The sequence below is a fragment of the Planococcus citri genome, chromosome 1 (assembly GCF_950023065.1).
Source record: "Planococcus citri chromosome 1, ihPlaCitr1.1, whole genome shotgun sequence".
Taxonomy (NCBI): domain Eukaryota; kingdom Metazoa; phylum Arthropoda; class Insecta; order Hemiptera; family Pseudococcidae; genus Planococcus; species Planococcus citri.
Window position 1 is genome coordinate 45,850,847 of NC_088677.1, and position 9,953 is coordinate 45,860,799.

At 32.1% G+C, this 9,953-nt stretch overlaps 1 protein-coding gene across 2 annotated transcripts in view; it reads right to left on the minus strand.

Moving 5' to 3' along the window:
* LOC135832273 (mucin-2) overlaps positions 1–3,670 on the minus strand; it is an 88,933-nt gene extending 85,263 nt beyond the window's left edge. For both annotated transcript variants that reach the window (XM_065345419.1, XM_065345420.1), the window contains exon 1: positions 3,412–3,670. The gene's annotated coding sequence lies outside the window, so the exon portion shown is untranslated. The remainder of the gene's footprint in view (positions 1–3,411) is intronic.
* Positions 3,671–9,953: the final 6,283 nt, after the last annotated feature.

Consider the following 9,953-nt stretch of genomic DNA (forward strand, 5'->3'; position numbering starts at 1 on the left):
CCGAGACGGCGAGACATCGAGAATATAGGTACTGAAGAATCCGAGAGTACATTAAATTTTCAATCTTCATTGGAAATTTTCAATTAGACAACTGATTTTTAAAAATTTCAAGTTCTCAATTTAATATTATTTTTTCACAGATAAATTTTTCACGAAGGAGGGGAGGGCGTATGTACCTACTGAATTTCAATAGATCCCAATAAACTATGTGTTTATACTTAGTATGTCGGACTTTTTTTTAGAAAAAAATGGCAATTAATATTGATTTTTTTTGGTAGTTTTGTGTACTACGAACCCTAAACTTTTCAATGATACTCTGGTCGGACTTCAAATGCACTCCCTTCCCCCTCTAAACCACGTTTTTGTAAACCATACCATAAGTTGGTGAACACACCATAATTATGTGACTAATGGACAGGGTATGGTTTCTGCTTTGCGTACCTATGCAGAATTATAAAAATTATGGAAATCCTCAGAAAATAAATGTAGAAGGTACTTACAATTCTTGCACCATTGGATAGAGGACATCGAACATAGTCTACCACAAAATTTTCAGCTGCTGAAGTTGATATTTCGATTTTTCAGAGCAATTTTTCGATTTTCACATAGCAATTTTGAAAAATTGGCCAAAAATGGTTGGTGGAGGTCGCATACCGAAACCTTCCATATTATTTGGGCATTTCAATACCTATGATAAGACTAGCCCACGGTGAAATTTTCAGCTGCTGAAGTTAATATTTGAGCCCTCCAGGGTGATTTTTTGATTTTCACATTGCAATTTTGAAAAATTGGCCAAAAATAGTCGGCGGAGGTCGCATACCAAAACCTTCAATATTATTTGGGCATTTCAATACGTATCATGAGACTAGCCCATGGTGAAATTTTCAGCTGCTGAAGTTGATATTTGACCCTTCCAGGGCAATTTTTTGATTTTCACAATGCAATTTTGAAAAATTGGCCAAAAATAGTCGGCGGAGGTCGCATACCAAAACCTTCAATATTATTTGGGCATTTCAATACGTATCATGAGACTAGCCCATGGTGAAATTTTCAGCTGCTGAAGTTAATATTTGAGCCCTCCAGGGCGATTTTTTGATTTTCACGTTGCAATTTTGAAAAATTGGCCAAAAATAGTCGGCGGAGGTCGCATACCAAAACCTTCAATATTATTTGGACATTTCAATACGTATCATGAGACTAGCCCATGGTGAAATTTTCAGCTGCTGAAGTTAATATTTGAGCCCTCCAGGGCGATTTTTTGATTTTCACAAATTGCTATCTGAAAATCGAAAAATTGCTCTGAAAATCGAAAAATTGCTCTGAAAAATCGAAATATCAACTTCAGCAGCTGAAAATTTTTTGGTAAACTATGTTTGATGTCCTCTATCCAATGGTGCAAGAGTCATTAAAATCGGTGCATGTCACCTGGCGCACCTCCCTTGTTAGCTGATTATCTATATTAGTTTCTAAAAATTCTTAAAAACATCTGTTTCAATACTTTTAATTGCGTTTTTCTCAGCTTTTTAATTTTATGACATAAAAAAGCTCAAATGTTAAAAAAATGTTATGATTTTTATTTTTGCAAGTTGATTTTTAACAGAAAATGTGATTTAATTTATTTTTTATAATTTCTCCGTCAGTTGAAAACATTTTTTCAATCTGTTTTCATCTATTCGAAACCTCAAGAAAAACAGAATTAATTGATAGGTAAGCCAAAAAAAAACGAAAAAAAAAATTCTGGCATAAAAGGTATGGTATTACTCATTGAGTCACATTCGAGAAGAAATTTGGAAAATAAAATGCAATATTTACCTATTGAAAAAATTGGTATTAAAAAAAATTACAGACGAGAACAACATAGGTAGATAGAGGTAACCACTTACCCAGTTATTCTACAAGTACTGCCCCTCCTCCCACCTCTCTAAAAATAAGAAGAAAAAGAAGAAAGACTAGACGATCACAAGGTCATGTTGGAAATATGAGAGGAGAAAAATAAAATTTTGAAGAATTTTCTCCACTTCTTCAGGAATGAACTTTTGAAGAAAAATTTGAATTACAAATATCAACAAACATACTTGAAGCATTAAAATTTTTGCGATAAAAATGGAATTTTTCTAAAATGACACATACCCTCAAAATAGAAAAATTTAAAAAAATCTCCAAATTAATTTTTCATTTTTTGCTTCAAATATAGGCGCTCAGTGATTTTTTAAGAACCTTAAAATGTGTATAGGTATAGGTACTATTAGTTAAAAAATGAGCGAAATAAAAAAAATGTGTTAGGTGGTCTGATTAAAATTACGTAAGGTGAGATGTAGTATAACATTTTGTGATAACTTTATGAACGGCAATTTCATTCTTTTTTTAAAGATAAATTCTAATGGTTTTTCTAAAAACATATTAGTACCTACTTAAGCAATATTTTTTTCAAAAAAGTAGAAAATAATTTTGGACATTGCACAAAAAAAAACTATACAAATACATATGGTAGGTTAGCTAAGGTACTAAAAAATGTTCACGTTCTAAATAATGGACTGTCAAATGTATCAATTCATTCAAAAAATTTCAAAAATGGACATTAAAATCAAATGAGTGGGTTTAATAATAGGATAATATATGTTTTTGAAAATCGCAAGGTGATACGAGTTCCTAGAAATATTGATGACCTTTTGAATTTTAGTGGTAAGACATTATTGCCTGGCTTGTTGATCACGAGTCACCACTGTACCTACTTGATTTCCACATAATGAAATACGTAACAACAAATTAAAGATGTACCTACGGAATATTCGTGATACATGCATGAGTGGAGAATCCTGATTCATTTGTATGTACATATTTACAGAATGAGTAGGTAGGCTGGAATTTTGAAAATTTTCCAAGGCACCCTACGTACTTATATAGGAGTACTATCTATACTCACGTATTTGACAATTTTATTAATTTTCACAACGGTAGACGGTTGATTTGAGCCCGATTTGAATTAAAGCAACAGACATTTTCTGTAAAATTACCTATACTAGTGACAAAAAATATGTCTGATCATGAAAGTTCACAAAACGAAGACCATTTTCAATTTAGGCAACAAACATTGCAGGCAACCGACATTTTTTTGATAGTTTTTTCTGGCGGGTGCGAATCTGAATTTGTTATCAATCAAGTAAGTATTAGGGATTATTATCAGCTAAACAGCTGAATATCTACAATACACATGTATTTAAGTGATTATTATGGCAACGAATGGGATTTCTTAAAAGCAATGTCGAGCTTTCAAAAGTGCATCTTTTTAATGTGCAAAGCGGCAATTCAAACAAAAATCCAATTCTCCCGCGTTAGTACCTAGGTATTTACTAAATAAGTAATGAGAACTCGTCTTAATGTTAATCCAAAAATAAATCACAAAAAACTTACCACAAAATTTATATCAAAAGTTTTTAACATCACAATGTCGATAATCGACACAAAAAAAAAACTAAACAAAAACAAAATTACCGACGAGTACGAAAAATTGTACGAAAACACAAGAGTGAAATCATACACACATAATCACGATAACAGTACGACGCTCAAAACGTAAACTGAATTCAAACATGTACAAATCTTCCACGATACAGTTAATGTTGCCGGTTAACGTGGTCCTCCACTTCAACCATAGAATCTCCAGTCACCAGTTTGACGCCATTCACTAAGGCATTGTAACTTTTGCGTTCTGTGTATCGTTTTGAGAGTAGATTGTCGATTTGAACTTTATACGAGTATTTTATTTTCAAGTACAAATTGAGCAATACAAAATTAAAAACTTTATCGAAAAGTTAGATAGGTAGGTAATTTAAAAAAAATTATTTGCAGTCACTTCGGTATCCAAAAAAAATTAAAGTATTCACGCATTTATGCCTCTTACTTTGCAAATGTAACTAATATGTATTAAATCCACTATAAGTAGGTACAGGTAATAACAATACTCAGGTACTTGATTGTTTACTTAATAAATTTTTGTAAAATTACGCAAAGGTGACGAGATATCGCCAGGTAATCTAATAACTTTGTCCAATATCTCACCTACACTTCAAAAAAAAAAAAAAAAAACGTTCAAAAATTTCTAATTTTCAGCTTTTAAAAAAATTATAGTAATATAGGTACTTACATAAATAATAAAAAGGCAAAATCAGTTATACCTATACCTAAACCTATATACCTATGTGCATTTTTATCATCATGAATTTCTTTAATTTTCAGTTTCAAATTTATTCACTCATCTAGACCACTCAAACTTCAGCAGAAAAAAAAGGTAAACTATACCTATGATATCTTTATAATAACTTTTAAATTAAATGTTATGATTATGATCATAAGTTGCTTAAAATTATGCGTATGAATGAACTCGTAAGTACCTACTTTTGTTAGATACTATACCTACTGCTTCTTTTTCGATCCATGATGAGCCACGTCATTATAGGCATATTTTGCTTTAATCACAATATGTCAAACCATAACACTTCAACATTTTTGAAGCTTACGAAAAAAGTATTAATTTTCTGCTCATTAACAAATCATTTGTATGTACTTCATGTCATGAGTACCTAATAAAGCCTTCGCTAACACGTAAAGCGCTACATAATTTGTGGTTAAATAGATTTTTAAATGCCTGCAGCTTCAATACGAACGATGATTCAGTGAAAAATCATCGAGTTTTTTTCATACCTGCAAAACCGCGTTGTTTTATGAAATAAATACGTAAGATGTAGGTTCCTAATGAAGCAAACATTCATTTTTTATATCGATAAAATGCATCGTACCTAATTCGTAGGTAGTAGCTAGGTACCTAACTGGAAAATATTCGTAAAGTTATTTTGGTAAAAAAATTCTCGAATACTCACGTAAACCCTCTATGTACCTGATATAGGTATACCTATTTCGTAGGTACATATATGCCGTTATTCATACCTATGCCTCATGTTAGGTATATGTACCTACGTATTTAAATGAAAAAAATAAAATGCAATAAATCTAAACTGATGGCGTTTCAGGAGCACGCGATTTAAATATTTATCAAATTCGTGCATTTATTTTAATTAATTTACTCATTTCACAATCTGCTTAAGAATAAAATAAACAAATGTGCTCATTTGTAGAAAGTTTGAATTGTTCAAATTCGAATTTAATTAAGTACCTAAAAAGTACGAGGCGCGGCTGAAAAGAAATGCACAGTACGCTCCGGCGGAGAGCCCAATGCACATATTATACTGAGTAAGTACCTACTCATTTTATAGCCTGAAGTCATAGGAACACGATGGTGTATTAAGTCTATTGCAGAGACGGTTCGAAGTCATATTATTTAGAGGGGTGTATCACGTTATTTTGCCGACAAGAAATTGTAATTTTTCCGACAATAATTGAAATTTGAATGCGCTGTGTCAAAAAATTTTGAAAAGGGAGTAAATCTGTTCAGAATCAGAAAAAATGAAAAATTTCAAATTTGCATTTTTCATGTGCTTTGAGTATTAACTATCAAGTTTAAGTATGACTGAGGATGAGTATGAGTACCTATAGTATTTTTTCACATGGGATACACGGGAAAAATAATTTAATAGAAATTACTATTTCAGTATAGTAACCGGATCCCATTCAAAAATAATAGTGATATTTACTCAGCCAAAAAATACATAAAAATCACAATATTTTTGAATGGGATCCGGTTACTGTGTGAAATAGTAAAAATTATCCATAATTTTTTTTTTCATATAGGATTTTTTGAAATTAGATATATAACTCTGCAGAAGAGAACCAAATTTAAATTAGCCCGAGCGAAGCGAGGGAAAAAGTTTTGGAAAACTTGTGATTTGAAAAGTGAAACACAACATCAATTTTAATGTGAAAATTCTATCTTTCTGATCTCAACTTTTTTTTAATTTTACGAGTTCTCGTTCATCAAATAAATTGTGGAAATTTTACGTAATGTTCGCCGCGAAGAAGGGAATACTGTAGAGAAAAATAGAAACTAAATCACATTTAATATGAGAAGAAATTCGGTGAAAGAAGTTTTAACTTTTAAGTGACCACTGAAGCACTGAAGGATGTTGAAAATCGAATTTATCCACTTCATTCATTCATTCAGTTTCATCAGTCTCATGTAAATCCTCAGATTTTATCTCTTCGTCAGAATTTCATTTTCGTTTCCATCTCTTCATTACACAGCTTTGAACTTTTCTTAAATCGAATAAAGTAGAAAAAAAAGCTCTGAAAATTAATATGAACGAATCCATTCAAAGTGCTCGAACGCAGCCGAAGGCTAACCTAACGGAATTGCCCGAAGGCTAACCTAACGGAATTGCCCGAAGGCTAACCTAACGGAATTGCCCGAAGGCTAACCTAACGGAAATACACGAAGTCTAACCTAACGTGAGGTTTGTTCGTTCGCTTTAGCTATCGTTAGGTTAGGTCAGCTAACCTAACCTAACTATAGCAAAATCCGATCGATTGTCTGCTAACCTAACCTAACTGTAGCAAGATTCGATCGGTTTGCGTGTTTTTTCATGCGAACTCAATTAAACTGGTAAGTTAAGGAAAAAGCTTATTACCTCTAGCTTTTAAGGTAAGGAGAATTAAATCATCTCATTGCAAAATGGAGAATCGATAAATAACTAGAAAATGTGTATTAAAATCGTTGTGAATTTTTTTAATGTTAATGTAGGTAATTGTTGTTTCAGAAATCAACAATCAAGTCAGCGAAAATTTTTCAAGTTCATTTATTAATTTCATTTCACATTTTTGAAAACTTTATCATTTTGCTAGTATCATTATTCATTACTGATGATTTTGTATATTCTTCAGACAGACATTATCAAAATTCGCCAATATCTTCTGAAGTATAATATTAACCGTTCGTTAATTTTTCAATAGCTTTACTCGTAGTGACGACTTCATCGTATTATAAATTAAAACCTCGAAGTCCATCAGTATAGTATTTTCATAGAGAGACGAGAGTACAAAAGTGTATAAATGCACGTATAAACGTGGAAGATAATGATGAAAAATAGGTACAACTTAGGCCAATAACCGCGTAAGAAAGCGAGAACACAAGCTTTTTTAAAAAAAAATTAGAATTTTGAGGATAGATCGATGATTTTGTCGTTTTGCCGACGATTCTGAACATTGGAGGGGTGTCACCCCCCCTCCATACCCCACCCCCCCTTAAAACCGTCCCTGAAGTTTATTGATATGATTTATAAAAAAAAATTTGGATTGGTACTTCAATTAATTTGAACAAAATTGATATTTACATATGAACCATACATAGATACCTAAGTAACTAAATTACGATTCTCGAGTTATAGAAAACCTACTGAAAGTTAAGTACCGAAGTAATTTCATTTAATATAAAACTTTAACTATAGGTTAAAAATGAAGTGTCAAATTCAATGTTAATAACCTCATGTTGGCGGTTGCAATTTCAATATCAACAACGTAAGTAAGTACCTAAGTAGGTACGTATATCAGCTTACAGTACTTACAACATCGTACGGTAGGTCACGAATTAAAATACAAAATATACAAATGTTTTAACAAAACTAAAATATGATTTGTAATTATAATGAATACGATTTCAGACTTGTACAGAAATTTGATAATCGGTTAAAATTTATGTAGGTTGTAGGTACATATCTTTGCTTTATTGTACCTACACCTAGGTGTTGGCTGTATTAGTATGATTTTTCACAAGTGCTTAAGTAGGTATAGGTAAAAGTTCCTACCTTTAATTACTAGACAACTAGAACCCACGTATTGCATAAATTTCTTCATGATATAGGTAATTTAAAATATGTATACCTACCTGGTACAATGTAATATGTTACAGTACCGGTGCCAGGATTTTTCCTTGGAGGGGGATAATTGGGCCAGAACCAAACAATTTTGTCGTCTCATTTTTTTGGGTGGAGGAGGGGGTAAAATTAAGCTTCTCGGAGAGCAGAAATCAAATAAATACAGTGGCATAGTCAGAATTTTTTCAAGGAGGAGGCAAAACTAGATTTTTAAGCATGAAAAATCGAAATTAGGAGTCATTTTCTGGAAACCTATCGTGATGTGTGGTGATTATATTATGAAAAAAAAGGTAAAATTACTGCTCGAGCGAAGCGAGAGTGAAAATTTTTAGAAAAAATGGGTCTGAACAACAAAAAAAACGTTCACTTTTGCATGTTTTATTTCAAATTTTCGTTCGCAAGGGAGGACAATGGCCCCCTTCACTCCCTGGTCACGCCACTGAATAAATATGTCGTTTATATATTTAATTTTTAAAAAGGAGGGACCTTAGTGACTAAAATTTACCTGCAAAATATTATTCAAAGTAAATTGTGTACGAATATACCTATATTGTGGGCTTGAGAAGAAAAAAAAGGCTTCTTCTTCTCAAAAAAGATGAAAAAAAAAATGAACAAGAGCGCAAAAATGCTTGGAAAATTCCCACTTTATAGCATCAAAATTTTTTCCAAAAAAACTGGCCTCTTGGGGGGGGGGGATTATCACCCAAATCCCCCCCCTTAAAATCGGCACTGAATATGTTCAAAAAAGATACTTTCCTGTAGTCGGTACAATAACACTTCATTAACGTCTGTGTCAGGTACTTAGTGGAGAGATAAACGACGTATCAATGCCATTATTTTTATAAGATACCTAAACCTATGTACACATTAAGTTGAAATTTCTTCGTCGTATTCCAGGGTTAAGTATCGGTAGATTATTGACATGTGAAAATTTAAATTACGTATTTATTACGATTTCATTGAAATTCAATTTTCAAGAATAATCACTAAGTAATGTATTCAATTGATCTAGTTAAATTGGTGCCTTTATAGAACGATTTTACTATAATTTTGCTCAAATTGGAATGAAGGGTGACGATTATCAACACCAGTTTAGAGTACCTACGAGTATTTATCGTTGCGATGGCCGCATATATTCACTACCTTATAATTTGGTCCGATCAACATCATTAGGTAAGTGTTGCGTTTTTCATATCTCTTTACCTCTAGTGTAATGAGAATGCAAATTTGCATATACTCTTTGCATGAGAACTGTTTCGTAAGAAGATAACATTATAATTTGTCAAAAGACGTAGGTAATCATTTTTAAATTTGGTACAATTTTTCATTGTATATTTTTTGAAAAAATGACCGAGTGACTGTAAACTTACTCGTAGATAACGAACAACGATTATAAAGAACAAACCGTAGGGCATAGAATACGCAACCCTTATCTATATGGACGTTGTAAGAATTGCCTATCATTTAGCCGTAAATAAAAAACTTTCCTTTGGTAAACAAGATTTGGGTATTGATGAAAATGAAACATCCATTGTTTGGTTTCTCTCTTGTAATTATAAAATAAAATTCCAACTCATTACCATAAATTACAGGAATGACTTTTGCACGTGAAATGGTGTTAGATTCAACCCTTACGAGTCTTTCAATGTTCCTACCTACTCCAATTGTCGCATTCTCTCGGTGAGAGACAAATGTATGTAGTTGCAGGGTTACTTCATTATGAATTCTTGACATACGCGCGTATTTGTTTAGATCATCACAGTATTTGTACGGTCGGACGGTACGAGTACATTACTCACCAGCAGACTATCAATGATGGTTTTTGGGTGTGCTCTAATAAAATATGAATCATGATCTTATGGAAAGGTGCCTAATTTGGAATGACTTGATAATTTTTGCATTGAAAACTCATGTAATAGGTATGATATCTATGTAGGTAACACGTAAGTGTGCCTTACGAGCCTTACAGCGATAGTAAAATAAGTAAGTATCTATACATAGTATGTATAATATACATACATATAAGAGTATTATAATCAGGTGCATAATATAGGTACATAGTATGATGGACGTATGAAATTTATTAAAATAGTTGTACCTACTAATTTAATTTAATTTCACCGAGAAATCGTA